The sequence below is a fragment of the Neoarius graeffei genome, chromosome 17 (genome assembly GCF_027579695.1).
Source record: "Neoarius graeffei isolate fNeoGra1 chromosome 17, fNeoGra1.pri, whole genome shotgun sequence".
NCBI lineage: Eukaryota > Metazoa > Chordata > Actinopteri > Siluriformes > Ariidae > Neoarius > Neoarius graeffei.
Genome location: NC_083585.1, coordinates 1,491,147 through 1,508,332, shown reverse-complemented (window position 1 = coordinate 1,508,332; position 17,186 = coordinate 1,491,147). Strand labels below are relative to the sequence as shown.

At 48.3% G+C, this 17,186-nt stretch overlaps 1 pseudogene; it reads left to right on the top strand.

Annotated features, from left to right (window-relative positions):
• The first annotated feature begins 23 nt into the window (after window positions 1-23).
• LOC132864550 (zinc finger protein 850-like) lies at window positions 24-14,248 on the top strand (annotated as a pseudogene).
• Window positions 14,249-17,186: the final 2,938 nt, after the last annotated feature.

The window sequence follows — 17,186 nt, the reverse complement described above, 5'->3', positions numbered from 1 at the left end:
AACAACACCAGCGCATTCACACAGGAGAGAAACCGTATCACTGCTCACACTGTGGAAAGTGTTTTACACACCAGAGTGCTCTCCAAACACACCAGCGCATCCACACAGGAGAGAAGCCATTTCACTGCTCACAGTGTGGATAGAGTTTTACTCTGCAGAGTCATCTCCAACAACACCAGCGCATTCACACAGGAGAGAAACCATATCGCTGCTCACAGTGTGGAAGGAGTTTTACTCGCCAGAGTGCTCTCCAAACACACCAGAGCATTCACAGTGGACAGAAGCTGTATCACTCCTCACAGTGTGGAAAGAGTTTTACTCGTCAGAGTCATCTCCAACAACACCAGCGCATTCACACAGGAGAGAAACCATATCGCTGCTCACAGTGTGGAAGGAGTTTTACTCGCCAGAGTGCTCTCCAAACACACCAGCGCATTCACACAGGAGAGAAGCCGTTTCACTTCTCACAGTGTGGGAAGAGTTTTACTCAGCAGAGTCATCTCCAAAAACACCAACGCAGTCATACAGGTGAGAAGCCGTTTTACTGCTCACAGTGTGGAAAAAGTTTTATTCGCCAGTGTGCTTTCCAAAAACACCAGAGCATTCAAACAGGAGAGAAGCCGTATCACTGCTCACAGTGTGGAAGGAGTTTTACTCGCCAGAGTGCTCTCCAACAACACCAGCACATTCACACAGGAGAGAAGCCATATCACTGCTCACAGTGTGGGAAGAGTTTTACTCGTCAGAGTGCTCTCCAACAACACCAGTGCATTCACACAGGAGAGAAGCCATATCACTGCTCACAGTGTGGAAGGAGTTTTACTCGCCAGAGTGCTCTCCAACAACACCAGCACATTCACACAGGAGAGAAGCCATATCACTGCTCACAGTGTGGGAAGAGTTTTACTAGTCAGAGTCATCTCCAACAGAACCAGCGCATTCACACAGGAGAGAAGCCGTATCACTGCTCACAGTGTGGGAAGTGTTTTACTCATGAGAGTGATCTCCAAACACACCAGCGCATTCACACAGGAGAGAAGCCATATCACTGCTCACAGTGTGGAAAGAGTTTTACTCGTCAGAGTGCTCTCCAACAACACCAGCTTATTCACTCAGCAGAGAAACCATATCGCTGATCACAGTGTGGGAAGAGTTTTACTCACCAGAGTGCTCTCCAACAACACCAGAGCATTCACACAGGAGAGAAGCCATATCACTGCTCCCTGTGTGGAAAGAGTTTTACTCGTCAGGCTGCTCTCCAACAACCCCAGCGCATTCACACAGGAGAGAAGCCGTATCACTGCTCACAGTGTGGAAGGAGTTTTACTCGCCAGAGTGCTCTCAAACAACACCAGCGCATTCACACAGGAGAGAAGCCGTATCACTGCTCACAGTGTGGGAAGAGTTTTACTCGTCAGAGTCCTCTCCAACAACACCAGCTTATTCACTCAGCAGAGAAACCATATCGCTGATCACAGTGTGGGAAGTGTTTTACTCAGCAGAGTGATCTCCTAACTCACCAGCGCATTCACACAGGAGAGAAGCCGTATCACTGCTCACTGTGTGGAAAGAGTTTTACTCGTCAGACTGCTCTCCAACAACACCAGCGCATTCACACAGGAGAGAAGCCGTATCACTGCTCACAGTGTGGAAGGAGTTTTACTCGCCAGAGTGCTCTCAAACAACACCAGCGCATTCACACAGGAGAGAAGCCGTATCACTGCTCACAGTGTGGGAAGAGTTTTACTCGTCAGAGTCCTCTCCAACAACACCAGCGCATTCACACAGGAGAGAATCCGTATCACTGCTCTCAGTGTGGAAAGAGTTTTACTCTGCAGAGTGCCCTCCAACAACACCAGTGCATTCACACAGGAGAGAAGCCATATCACTGCTCACAGTGTGGAAAGAGTTTTACTCGTCAGAGTGCTCTCCAACAACACCAGTGCATTCACACAGGAGAGAAGCCATATCACTGCTCACAGTGTGGAAGGAGTTTTACTCGCCAGAGTGCTCTCCAACAACACCAGCACATTCACACAGGAGAGAAGCCATATCACTGCTCACAGTGTGGGAAGAGTTTTACTAGTCAGAGTCATCTCCAACAACACCAGCGCATTCACACAGGAGAGAAGCCGTATCACTGCTCACAGTGTGGGAAGTGTTTTACTCATCAGAGTGCTCTCCAGCAACACTAACGCATTCACACAGGAGAGAAGCCATATCACTGCTCACAGTGTGGAAAGAGTTTTACTCGTCAGAGTGCTCTCCAACAACACCAGCTTATTCACTCAGCAGAGAAACCATATCGCTGATCACAGTGTGGGAAGAGTTTTACTCACCAGAGTGCTCTCCAACAACACCAGAGCATTCACACAGGAGAGAAGCCATATCACTGCTCACTGTGTGGAAAGAGTTTTACTCGTCAGACTGCTCTCCAACAACACCAGCGCATTCACACAGGAGAGAAGCCGTATCACTGCTCACAGTGTGGAAGGAGTTTTACTCGCCAGAGTGCTCTGAAACAACACCAGCGCATTCACACAGGAGAGAAGCCGCATCACTGCTCACAGTGTGGGAAGAGTTTTACTCGTCAGAGTCCTCTCCAACAACACCAGCTTATTCACTCAGCAGAGAAACCATATCGCTGATCACAGTGTGGGAAGTGTTTTACTCAGCAGAGTGATCTCCTAACTCACCAGCGCATTCACACAGGAGAGAAGCCGTATCACTGCTCACTGTGTGGAAAGAGTTTTACTCGTCAGACTGCTCTCCAACAACACCAGCGCATTCACACAGGAGAGAAGCCGTATCACTGCTCACAGTGTGGAAGGAGTTTTACTCGCCAGAGTGCTCTCAAACAACACCAGCGCATTCACACAGGAGAGAAGCCGTATCACTGCTCACAGTGTGGGAAGAGTTTTACTCGTCAGAGTCCTCTCCAACAACACCAGCGCATTCACACAGGAGAGAATCCGTATCACTGCTCTCAGTGTGGAAAGAGTTTTACTCTGCAGAGTGCCCTCCAAACACACCAGAGCATTCACAGTGGACAGAAGCTGTATCACTACTCACAGTGTGGAAAGAGTTTTACTCGTCAGAGTGCTCTCCAACAACACCAGTGCATTCACACAGGAGAGAAGCCATATCACTGCTCACAGTGTGGAAGGAGTTTTACTCGCCAGAGTGCTCTACAACAACACCAGCACATTCACACAGGAGAGAAGCCATATCACTGCTCACAGTGTGGGAAGAGTTTTACTAGTCAGAGTCATCTCCAACAACACCAGCGCATTCACACAGGAGAGAAGCCGTATCACTGCTCACAGTGTGGGAAGTGTTTTACTCATGAGAGTGATCTCCAAACACACCAGCGCATTCACACAGGAGAGAAGCCATATCACTGCTCACAGTGTGGAAAGAGTTTTACTCGTCAGAGTCCTCTCCAACAACACCAGCGCATTCACACAGGAGAGAATCCGTATCACTGCTCTCAGTGTGGAAAGAGTTTTACTCTGCAGAGTGCCCTCCAAACACACCAGAGCATTCACAGTGGACAGAAGCTGTATCACTACTCACAGTGTGGAAAGAGTTTTACTCGCCAGAGTGCTCTCAAACAACACCAGCGCATTCACACAGGAGAGAAGCCGTATCACTGCTCACAGTGTGGGAAGAGTTTTACTCGTCAGAGTCCTCTCCAACAACACCAGCGCATTCACACAGGAGAGAATCCGTATCACTGCTCTCAGTGTGGAAAGAGTTTTACTCTGCAGAGTGCCCTCCAACAACACCAGTGCATTCACACAGGAGAGAAGCCATATCACTGCTCACAGTGTGGAAAGAGTTTTACTCGTCAGAGTGCTCTCCAACAACACCAGTGCATTCACACAGGAGAGAAGCCATATCACTGCTCACAGTGTGGAAGGAGTTTTACTCGCCAGAGTGCTCTCCAACAACACCAGCACATTCACACAGGCGAGAAGCCATATCACTGCTCACAGTGTGGGAAGAGTTTTACTAGTCAGAGTCATCTCCAACAACACCAGCGCATTCACACAGGAGAGAAGCCGTATCACTGCTCACAGTGTGGGAAGTGTTTTACTCATCAGAGTGCTCTCCAGCAACACTAACGCATTCACACAGGAGAGAAGCCATATCACTGCTCACAGTGTGGAAAGAGTTTTACTCGTCAGAGTGCTCTCCAACAACACCAGCTTATTCACTCAGCAGAGAAACCATATCGCTGATCACAGTGTGGGAAGAGTTTTACTCACCAGAGTGCTCTCCAACAACACCAGAGCATTCACACAGGAGAGAAGCCATATCACTGCTCACTGTGTGGAAAGAGTTTTACTCGTCAGACTGCTCTCCAACAACACCAGCGCATTCACACAGGAGAGAAGCCGTATCACTGCTCACAGTGTGGAAGGAGTTTTACTCGCCAGAGTGCTCTGAAACAACACCAGCGCATTCACACAGGAGAGAAGCCGCATCACTGCTCACAGTGTGGGAAGAGTTTTACTCGTCAGAGTCCTCTCCAACAACACCAGCTTATTCACTCAGCAGAGAAACCATATCGCTGATCACAGTGTGGGAAGTGTTTTACTCAGCAGAGTGATCTCCTAACTCACCAGCGCATTCACACAGGAGAGAAGCCGTATCACTGCTCACTGTGTGGAAAGAGTTTTACTCGTCAGACTGCTCTCCAACAACACCAGCGCATTCACACAGGAGAGAAGCCGTATCACTGCTCACAGTGTGGAAGGAGTTTTACTCGCCAGAGTGCTCTCAAACAACACCAGCGCATTCACACAGGAGAGAAGCCGTATCACTGCTCACAGTGTGGGAAGAGTTTTACTCGTCAGAGTCCTCTCCAACAACACCAGCGCATTCACACAGGAGAGAATCCGTATCACTGCTCTCAGTGTGGAAAGAGTTTTACTCTGCAGAGTGCCCTCCAAACACACCAGAGCATTCACAGTGGACAGAAGCTGTATCACTACTCACAGTGTGGAAAGAGTTTTACTCGTCAGAGTGCTCTCCAACAACACCAGTGCATTCACACAGGAGAGAAGCCATATCACTGCTCACAGTGTGGAAGGAGTTTTACTCGCCAGAGTGCTCTACAACAACACCAGCACATTCACACAGGAGAGAAGCCATATCACTGCTCACAGTGTGGGAAGAGTTTTACTAGTCAGAGTCATCTCCAACAACACCAGCGCATTCACACAGGAGAGAAGCCGTATCACTGCTCACAGTGTGGGAAGTGTTTTACTCATGAGAGTGATCTCCAAACACACCAGCGCATTCACACAGGAGAGAAGCCATATCACTGCTCACAGTGTGGAAAGAGTTTTACTCGTCAGAGTCCTCTCCAACAACACCAGCGCATTCACACAGGAGAGAATCCGTATCACTGCTCTCAGTGTGGAAAGAGTTTTACTCTGCAGAGTGCCCTCCAAACACACCAGAGCATTCACAGTGGACAGAAGCTGTATCACTACTCACAGTGTGGAAAGAGTTTTACTCGTCAGAGTGCTCTCCAACAACACCAGTGCATTCACACAGGAGAGAAGCCATATCACTGCTCACAGTGTGGAAGGAGTTTTACTCGCCAGAGTGCTCTACAACAACACCAGCACATTCACACAGGACAGAAGCCATATCACTGCTCACAGTGTGGGAAGAGTTTTACTAGTCAGAGTCATCTCCAACAACACCAGCGCATTCACACAGGAGAGAAGCCGTATCGCTGCTCACAGTGTGGGAAGCGTTTTACTCACCAGAGTGCTCTGCAACTACATCAGATCCATTCATACAGGAGAGAAGCCGTTTCACTGCTCACAGTGTGGAAAGAGTTTTACTGGTCAGAGTCATCTCCTACAACACCAGCGCATTCACACAGGAGAGATGCCATATCACTGCTCACAGTGTGGAAAGAGTTTTACTCAGCAGAGTGATCTCCAAACTCACCAGCGCATTCACACAAGAGAGAAACCGTATCACTGCTCACTGTGTGGAAAGAGTTTTACTCGTCAGACTGCTCTCCAACAACACCAGCGCATTCACACAGGAGAGAAGCCGTATCGCTGCTCACAGTGTGGAAGGAGTTTTACTCGCCAGAGTGCTCTCCAAACACACCAGCGCATTCACACAGGAGAGAAGCCGTTTCACTTCTCACAGTGTGGGAAGAGTTTTACTCAGCAGAGTCATCTCCAAAAACACCAACGCAGTCATACAGGTAAGAAGCCGTTTCACTGCCCACAGTGAGGAAAAAGTTTTATTCGTCAGAGTGCTTTCCAAAAACACCAGAGCATTCAAACAGGAGAGAAGCCGTATCACTTCTCACAGTGTGGAAGGAGTTTTACTCGCCAGAGTGCTCTCCAACAACACCAGCACATTCACACAGGAGAGAAGCCATATCACTGCTCACAGTGTGGGAAGAGTTTTACTCATCAGAGTGCTCTCCAACAACACTAACGCATTCAGACAGGAGAGAAGCCATATCACTGCTCACAGTGTGGAAAGACTTTAACTCGTCAGAGTGCTCTCCAACAACACCAGTGCATTCACACAGGAGAGAAGCCATATCACTGCTCACAGTGTGGAAGGAGTTTTCCTCGCCAGAGTGCTCTCCAACAACATCAGCAGATTCACTCAGGAGAGAAGCCATATCACTGCTCACAGTGTGGGAAGAGTTTTACTCGTCAGAGTCATCTCCAACAACACCAGCGCATTCACACAGGACAGAAGCCGTATCACTGCTCACAGTGTGGGAAGTGTTTTACTCCTGAGAGTGATCTCCAAACACACCAGCGCATTCACACAAGAAAGAAACCATATCACTGCTCACACTGTGGAAAGTGTTTTACTCACCAGAGTGATCTCCAAACACACCAGCGCATTCACACAGGAGAGAAGCCGTATCGCTGCTCACAGTGTGGGAAGTGTTTTACTCAGCAGAATGATCTTCTAACTCACCAGCGCATTCACACAGGAGAGAAGCCGTATCACTGCTCACAGTGTGGGAAGAGTTTTACTCGTCAGAGTCCTCTCCATCAACACCAGCGCATTCACACAGGAGAGAAGCCGTATCACTGCTCACAGTGTGGAAAGAGTTTTACTCAGCAGAGTGCTCTCCAAACAGACCAGAGCATTCACACAGGAGAGAAGCCATATCACTGATCACAGTGTGGGAAGAGTTTTACTCTGGAGAGTGCTCTCCAACTACACAAGGGTATTCACACAGGAGAGAAGCCGTACCTCTGCTCACAGTGTGGGAAGAGTTTTACTCACCAGAGTGCTCTCCAACTACACCAGGGCATTCATATATGAGAGAAGCCGTTTCACTGCTCATAGTGTGGAAGGAGTTTTACTCAGCAGAGCAGTCATACAGGAGAGAAGCCGTTTCACTGCCCACAGTGTGGAATGACTTTTACTCACAAGAGTGATCTCCAAACACACCATAGCATTCACACAGCAGAGAAACCATATCGCTGCTCACAGTGTGGGAAGAGTTTTACTCACCAGAGTGGTCTCCAAACACACCAGCGCATTCACAAAGGAGAGAAGCCGTATCACTGCTCACAGTGTGGAAGAAGTTTTACTCAGCAGAGCAGTCATACAGGAGAGAAGCTGTATCACTGCTCACAGTGTGGAAAGAGTTTTACTCAGCAGAGTGCTCTCCAAACACACCAGCGCATTCACCCAGGAGAGAAACCATGTCACTGCTCACAGTGTGGAAAGAGTTTTACTCACCAGAGTGCTGTCCAAACGCACCAGCGCATTCACACAGGAGAGAAACCATATCACTGCTCACAATGTGGGAAGTGTTTTACTCACCAGAGTGCTCTCCAAACACACCAGCGCATTCACACATGAGAGAAACCATATCGCTGCTCACAGTGTGGAAAAAGTTTTACTCACCAGAGTGCTCTCCAAACGCACCAGCGCATTCACACAGGAGAGAAACCATATCACTGCTCACAGTGTGGAAAGAGTTTTACTCACCGGAGTGCTCTCCAACAACACCAGCGCATTCACTCAGGAGAGAAGACATATCACTGCTCACAGTTTGGAAAGAGTTTTACTCAGCAGAGTCTTCTCCAAACACACCAGCGCATTCACACAGGAGAGAAACCACATCGCTGCTCACAGTGTGGGAAGTGTTTTACTCACCAGAGTGATCTCCAAAAACACCAGCGCATTTACACAGGAGAGAAGCAGTATCGCTGCTCACAGTGTGGGAAGAGTTTTACTCACCAGAGTGCTCTCCAACAACACCAGTGCATTCACACAGGAGAGAAGCCGTTTCACTGCTCACAGTGTGGAAGGAGTTTTACTTGCCAGAGTGCTCTCCAAAAACACCAAAGCATTCACACAGCAGAGAAACCATATCGCTGCTCACAGTGTGGGAAGTGTTTTACTCACCAGAGTGATCTCCAAACACACCAGCGCATTTACACAGGAGAGAAGCCGTATCGCTGCTCACAGTGTGGGAAGAGTTTTACTCACCAGAGTGCTCTCCAACTACACCAGGGCATTCACACAGGAGAGAAGCCGTATCACTGCTCACAGTGTGGAAAGAGTTTTACTCACCAGAGTGCTCTCCAACAATACCAGCGCATTCACTCAGGAGTGAAGCCGTTTCACTGCCCACAGTGTGGGAACAGTTTTACTCACCAGAGTGATCTCCAAACACACCAGCGCATTCACACATGAGAGAAACCATATCGCTGCTCACAGTGTGGGAAGTGTTTTACTCACCAGAGTGATCTCCAAACACACCAGCGCATTTACACAGGAGAGAAGCCGTATCGCTGCTCACAGTGTGGGAAGAGTTTTACTCACCAGAGTGCTCTCCAACTACACCAGGGCATTCACACTGGAGAGAAGCCGTATCACTGCTCACAGTGTGGGAAGAGTTTTACTCTGGAGAGTGCTCTCCAACAAAACCAGCGCATTCACTCAGGAGAGAAGCCATATCAGTGCTCACAGTGTGGAAAGAGTTTTACTCAGCAGAGTCTTCTCCAAACACACCAGCGCATTCACAAAGGAGAGAAGCCGTATCGCTGCTCACAGTGTGGGAAGCGTTTTACTCACCAGAGTGCTGTGCAACTACACCAGGGCATTCATACAGGAGCGAAGCCGTTTCACTGCTCATAGTGTGGAAGAAGTTTTACTCAGCAGAGCAGTCATACAGGAGAGAAGCCGTTTCACTGCTCACAGTGTGGGAAGCGTTTTACTCACCAGAGTGCTCTGCAACTACACCAGGTCCATTCATACAGGAGAGAAACCATATCGCTGCTCACAGTGTGCGAAGTGTTTTACTCACCAGAGTGATCTCCAAACTCACCAGCGCATTCACTCAGGAGAGAAACCATATCGCTGCTCACAGTGTGGGAAGAGTTTTACTTGTCAGAGTCATCTCCAACAACACCAGCACATTCACACAGGAGAGAAGCTGTATCACTGCTCACAGTGTGGAAAGAGTTTTACTCAGCAGAGTGCTCTCCAAACTCACCAGTGCATTCACACAGTAGAGAAAGCATATTGCTGCTCACAGTGTGGAAACTGTTTTACTCAGCAGAGTGCTCTCCAAACACACCAGCGCATTCACACAGGAGAAAAGCCGTATCACTGCTCAGTGTGGAAAGAGTTTTACTCGTCAGAGTCATCTCCAACAACACCAGCGCATTCACACAGGAGAGAAGCCGTATCACTGCTCACAGTGTGGAAAGAGTTTTACTCATCAGAGTCATCTCCAACAACACCAGGGCATTCACACAGGAGAGAAGCCGTATCACTGCTCACAGTGTGGAAAGAGTTTTACTCATCAGAGTCATCTCCAACAACACCAGCGCATTCACACAGGAGAGAAGCCGTTTCACAGCTCACAGTGTGGAAGGAGTTTTACTCACCAGAGTGCTCTCCAAACACACCAGCGCATTCACTCAGGAGAGAAACCATATCGCTGCTCACAGTGTGGGAAGAGTTTTACTTGTCAGAGTCATCTCCAACAACACCAGCACATTCACACAGGAGAGAAGCTGTATCACTGCTCACAGTGTGGAAAGAGTTTTACTCAGCAGAGTGCTCTCCAAACTCACCAGCGCATTCACTCAGGAGAGAAACCATATCGCTGCTCACAGTGTGGGAAGAGTTTTACTTGTCAGAGTCATCTCCAACAACACCAGCACATTCACACAGGAGAGAAGCTGTATCACTGCTCACAGTGTGGAAAGAGTTTTACTCAGCAGAGTGCTCTCCAAACTCACCAGTGCATTCACACAGGAGAAAAGCCGTATCACTGCTCAGGGTGGAAAGAGTTTTACTCGTCAGAGTCATCTCCAACAACACCAGCGCATTCACACAGGAGAGAAGCCGTATCACTGCTCACAGTGTGGAAAGAGTTTTACTCATCAGAGTCATCTCCAACAACACCAGGGCATTCACACAGGAGAGAAGCCGTATCACTGCTCACAGTGTGGAAAGAGTTTTACTCATCAGAGTCATCTCCAACAACACCAGCGCATTCACACAGGAGAGAAGCTGTTTCACTGCTCACAGTGTGGAAGGAGTTTTACTCACCAGAGTGCTCTCCAACAACACCAGCGCATTCACTCAGGAGAGAAACCATATCTCTGCTCACAGTGTGGGAAGAGTTTTACTCAGCAGAGTGCTCTCCACCAAAACCAGCTCATTCACTCAGCAGAGAAACCATATAGCTGCTCAGAGTGTGGGAAGAGTTTTACTCACCAGAGTGCTCTCCAAACACACCAGCGCATTCACACAGGAGAGAAGCCGTATCACTGCTCATACTGTGGAAATAGTTTTACTCTTCAGAGTCATCTCCAACAACACCAGCGCATTCACCCAGGAGAGAAGCCGTATCACTGCTCACAGTGTGGAATGAGTTTTACTCAGCAGAGTGCTCTCCAAAAACACCAGTGCATTCACACAGCAGAGAAACCATATCGCTGCTCACAGTGTAGAAAGAGTTTTACTCAGCAGAGTGCTCTCCAAACACACCAGAGCATTCACAGAGGAGAGAGGCTGTATCACTGCTCACAGTGTGGAAATAGTTTTACTCGTCAGAGTCATCTCCAACATCACCAGCGCATTCACACAGGAGAGAAACCATATCTCTGCTCACAGTGTGGAAAGAGTTTTACTCGTCAGAGTCATCTCCAACAACACCAGCGCATTCACACAGGAGAGAAGCCGTTTCACTGCTCACTGTGTGGAATGAGTTTTACTCAGCAGAGTGCTCTCCAACTACACCAACGCATTCACACAGGAGAGAAGCCGTATCACTGCTCACAGTGTGGAAAGAGTTTTACTCAGCAGAGTGCTCTCCAACAACACCAGTGCATTCACTCAGGAGAGAAACCATATCGCTGCTCACAGTGTGGGAAGTGTTTTACTCATCAGAGTGATCTCCAAACTCACCAGCGCATTCACTCAGGAGAGAAACCATATCGCTGCTCACAGTGTGGGAAGAGTTTTACTCAGCAGAGTGCTCTCCAAACACACCAGCACATTCACACAGGAGAAAAGCCGTATCACTGCTCACAGTGTGGAAAGAGTTTTACTCATCAGAGTCATCTCCAACAACACCAGCGCATTCACACAGGAGAGAAGCTGTATCACTGCTCACAGTGTGGAAAGAGTTTTACTCATCAGAGTGCTCTCCAAATACACCAGCGCATTCACACAGGAGAGAAGCCGTATTGCTGCTGGCCATTTGCTAACTTCATTCATCATTTTAGTACATTTCATTCCTTTGAAAGCTGAGAAACTGGGTTCAGCTGAGCCGTTTACAGGCCCAAAGTTCAATGACCTCTAGAGGTCAACAGAGGTCAGATAGAGCTCGGCATATTGCAGATTTGAATTCGGCACACCCAAATTGACAAAATAAGACTGTTTGCCGAATTTGTCTCAAAAATGCCTTTGGGTGTCACAATTCTGGATTTTCGTACCAGTCTAAGCCGCTTTGTCCTGTCCTACAGGGTCACAGGCAAGCTGGAGCCTATCCCAGCTGACTACGGGCGAAAGGCGGGGTACACCCTGGACAAGTCGCCAGGTCATCACAGGGCTGACACAGTGTTTTGTTTTGCTCACGGTGCGTGGCCGAGATAGTGGGTGGAGTTCACTAGGTTGCAAGCGGCAAATGAAATTGAAAACAACGCAACGCAAGAAAATGAGCGAGAGAGAGGTCTTACCTGGTTGGTATGCAGGGCAAATTTAACTGTTGTGACGTGAGCCAATGAGATCTGAAGCTGCCGATTTGGCATCCAATTGGAGCTGCTCATGCGCTTTAAACCAGCGCGAGATCCAAAGTTTTAGTATTGCGTTTCATCGAGACAGCAGTACACCACTGGTAAGTCATCTCTCCTTCATTCATTCAAGCTGCAGTTTTAAATTGTACTTTTGGCCTTAATCCACTGTTTTAGTCCACTGGGTGAAATCCACTGTTTGTAAGCTTGGCGCTGGTCGCGGTATCTGATTTGATCTGATGTTTGCATTGACAATGAATTAGTTTACTGATAATTGCATTTATGGCTTTGTGCTCTTGGTTGCGTGGATAAGTATTATTTGTGGGCTTGTCTTGTGTAAATGTAGTGTGTAAATATAGTGTTAAACTTACTGCTAATGGCTATGATGTTTAGTAACACAAATGGTTTAATGCAATGTTGAATGTTATGGCTATGTGTTATGTTGCTAACTGCTATGTTGTGCTAACTGTGCTATGCTGTTTATTTACATTGCTAACTGCTATGCTGTGCTAACTCTGCTATGCTATGTGGTTTATTTGCAATGCTAAACTTGTGTGGCTAGAGTTAAAGAGCGAGGCTGTTGTTGTTGTTCCTTATTCAGTTAAATGTGCATTTACTGATTAATATGTTGACATTACAGACATGTAGTATAATGCGATTTACATTTAACTGTAATATTTATAATTCTGGGTACATATTTTCATCTTTAGCCTATTGCTATACATGTTTGTGTACTCTGATGTTGTTGTTTAGTGGACTTGGCTTTCACTTACATCATGGCCTTATGGCCTCTTGTGTTTATAGGTTAATAACCTAAAGATTGTGGAACGAAACCTTGAATTCAACTAAAGAAATGTGGAAATGAACTTGAATTCAGCTAATGAAAGTGTGAAACCACTAAAGAAAACATGGAACTAAACTTGAATTGAAAAGGAATAAAGAACCACAAAGAGTTATTATGATCTACTGCATCTTGATGCCCCCTTTCGGTGGGATAACCAAACAGTTATTAACCAAGGTGCACCACCAAGTAAACCACCAAGCCATCTAGTCGACCTGTTAAAAAGAAGAGGAAGAGGAAAAGCCCTCTGTTAAGCTCCACTTCTTCATATAGCAAAATGGAGTCGACCGAAATTGTGGCCCTAAAGGGAAAGTGGGCCTCTGCACACGCAGCATTGACAAAAAGGAGTAACAAGCTCTCTCTCACTATTGACATTATAGAAAAAGGAGCACTCATTGAAGAAATCCGTGCACTTAGTGGTGACTTCGGCAAGGTGCATGACATCAGCCTAGAGCTCCTGGAGGCCTTAGCAGAGGTGAATGGTGCTGAAGGAGAGGCAGCGAGGGTCAAAGCAAAAACAGAGCAATACCTTTCTGCCTACACTGAAACCATCCAGCTGGCCAGAGAAACCCTGTGGACCAAGTTTGCTCAGCCAGAAATCGAGCTCTATGCTGAAGCCACAGAAGAGAGATGTAAAGTGGTGGAAGCCACAAATATCCAAGACCTGCTGGAGCATGATTATGAAGCCCTATGTGACGGCCTACTTGAAATGATACATGAGCTAGAGCAGAAGGTGCTTGCATGGGAGCGCATCGTCTCGGACAAGGTCACCCACCATAAGCAGCGTCTCTTCAAGCTCAGGAACAGAGCACGGGACTGGGAGCTTGGCTGGAAGATATCAAGCCGCACACCCAAGCGAGAACCAAGCGGATCTGGTGTGCAGAAAACACTCAGCCAACCCACCACCCCAGCAGCCTTACCATCACCTAGCCCGCCTACCATCTTAAAACCACAAATCAATCTGGAGAGAACACGGCTACCTGTCTTCTCAGGAGACATGACCGATTACTATCGGTGGAAGGCTGAGTGGGCAGAATTGGAGCTATTGGGCAACCCACTAAGGACTGCTGCAGTCACTCGATTCCACCTGTTGGCAAGCCTGAGTGAAAAGAGACCTTGTCTTGTCTAGTTGTGCCACGGCTGATGAGATGTTCAGACGCCTCGATAACCGCTTTGGGAATAAAGCGAGGATCGTCCTGAAGATTGCTGAGGAAATCGAAGGCCTACCCCCTGTGAAGGGAAATGACCCCCGGAAAGCGATCGAGTTAATCCAGGCCGTGGAGCAGGTCCTGAGCAATCTGGTGATCTTGGGGGAAGAGGACGTATTAAAAAACCGCCTCGTTGCACAGTCATTGGAGAGAAAGTTGCCCAGCTCGTTAAAAGGAAAATGGATTGAGCATAAGGCAGAGCCACTGAATGAATTCAGCCCGCAAAACCACTTTGACTGTCTACTGAAGTTCCTCCAGAAACAGGAGGCTATGCTGGAGGAGTTGGACCAGTTAGATGACAGCCTCAGAGAAGGCAACTCCTCAGCAAAATCACCGGTGGACAAGTCAGCCAAAAAGGCATTCTCCAAAGCCACCTCAGGCCAAAGGGGGTCAAAGTTACAGGCAGGCTCATGCACAGCTTGCTCTGAAAAGACCCATGCCGGTAGACTTTTTGCATGTGCCTCGTTTAGAGGGATGGATCTTCATACAAAGAAAAGTCATCTCAACTCGCACGGGCTGTGCTGTCAGTGTCTTGGCTCTCACATGCAAAGTGCTTGCAACAACAAAAAGTTCATCTGCACCAAAGCAGACTGCCGATCTGATGAGCCTCACCACTACCTACTCTGTCCCCGAGTCATGCCTCTGGAAAGTGCCAAGAGGAGGACAAATAGCAAAGGCCTCGGTCTCGCTAGTCAGCAAGAAGAACTCCTGGCAAAGGTCGCTCCTGAATTGAGGCAGGAATTCAGAAACGCCTTTTCAAATATGACCTATGCCATAACCTGTGCTGCTGGAAATGGACCAGTGGAGTATCCGGTAGTGATGATGCTGCTGGAGGTCACAACCAACTCAGGCCAGCTCATAGGCACCTTGATAGAGCTCGCCTCCAACACAAATTACATCACCCATGGCGCCGCTCAGCGGCTCGGACTGAATGGTGAGAGCATTCGACTGATAGTTCATGGTGTCAGAGGAATGACCAAGAAGGTCAGAACAAAGAGGTATACCTTCCGCCTGAGAGTGAGGACCACCAAGGGAACGGTGGTGGAACACAAGCTGCTTTGCTACGGGCTGGAAAGCGTCGCTGAGGTCAGCCACCCAGTCACCCCTCAACAACTCCAGAAAATATTTCCTGATGTTGCTATGGCAGAGCTGGCCCGCCCTGAGACCATCGACCTCCTCATAAGTCATAGAGAAGGCCATCTGGTTCCACAACCATTCAAGAGGGAGGGTGATCTCGTCCTCTGGGATGGCCCGCTAGGCAAAACGGTTGGCGGTACCCACCCTGACCTCTTCGAGTCTGTTGACCTGACGCTACACCAGTCTGAAACCCACTTTGCTCGAACCATGAGGACCTCCTCAAGGCTTTACAGAGAGGTCTGTGTAAGCATAAAAAGCCTGGATGAGGACTCAACACGGACCGTAACTCTCAGTAACACCAGTGCCACAAATAAAGAAATTTTTGAATGGTTCAAGTGGGACAGTATTGGGGCAGCATGCAACCCAAAATGTGGGGGCTGCAAGTGTGGCAAATGTCCCCCGGGTGGCCAAGAGATGACCCTTGGAGAAGAAAGGGACTTGGAAAAAATAAAAGCCTGTCTCTCATATGTCCTGGCAGACAAACACAGTGATTCTCCACACTGGGATGCTGCTTATCCATGGAAGGCCAGCCCAGCAATTCTGCTAAACAACCGCCAAGCAGTTGAAGCAACCTTCTGGAACACTGAGGCGCGGCTGGCAAAAAAAACTTTGTGGAAAGCAGCTTATGGAGAGCAGATTCATGACATGGTGGCAAGAGGAGCAGCCATTAAGCTCACCAGGAAGCAGATGGAAGATTGGAATGGGCCTGTGTGGTATATCAGCCACCTGGTCGCACCCAATCCTCACTCCAGCTCCATGCCAGTAAGAATAGTCTGGAACAGCAGCCAGGAGTTCAAAGGGATTAGTCTGAACAACCTGCTCTATAAAGGCCCTGATGTTCTCAACCCTATCCAAGGAGTCCTCCTGAGATTCAGGAGCAGGTTGTATGCAGCCCTCGGCGATGTCAAGAAAATGTATAATTCGGTGTGGCTTAAGGACAAGGAAGTATACCTCCACCGATTCCTCTGGAGGGATGACCCCAAGGAGGAAATCAGTGAGTTTGCTGTTGTTAGGGTCAACATTGGCGACAAACCTGCCAGGTGCATTGCTCAGGTCGCCATGAGGGAGACTGCTAACCTGCCCCAATTCGCATCCATGATCGCAGAACGCCACATTCTGACAGAGGACTGCTATGCTGATGACATATTAACCTCCCATGATGACCTCCACGCTTTAATTAGGATGACCAGAGGAGTCAAAACTATCTTAAAGGCAGGAGGTTTCTCGCTCAAACCCTGGGTCCTGACCGGTCAAAGTGGGAGGAGTGAGGAATTTGACTGCACCAGTAATGACAGGTCAACAGAGCCCAAGACCCTGATACTCCCAAATCAGATGCAGGACAAAGAAAATAAGGCTCTTGGGCTAGGATATGAGCCAGAATCTGATAAACTCCGCCTGTTGACATTGGTGAATTTTTCAAAGCGGCGAGGGAAAATGAGGACGGGTCTGGACCTATGAGAGAATGAGGTCAGAGCAAACATCCCTGACCCTCTCACCCGACAAATGCTGCTGAGCCAGATTGCGGGCTTCTACGACCCTATTGGCCTGGCCTCACCAGTCAAGCAAAGAGGAGTGATGCTTGTGAAGGAGTCCTTTCAGGAGGCTGGAAAAGACCATCCTGCCAAAGACACCTGGGATGAGCCTCTCTCTCTGCATCTCCGGGAGGCTGAGATAACACTCTGAGCAGTGTGTAAGACTTGGCCAGGTGAGATTTGACAGGAG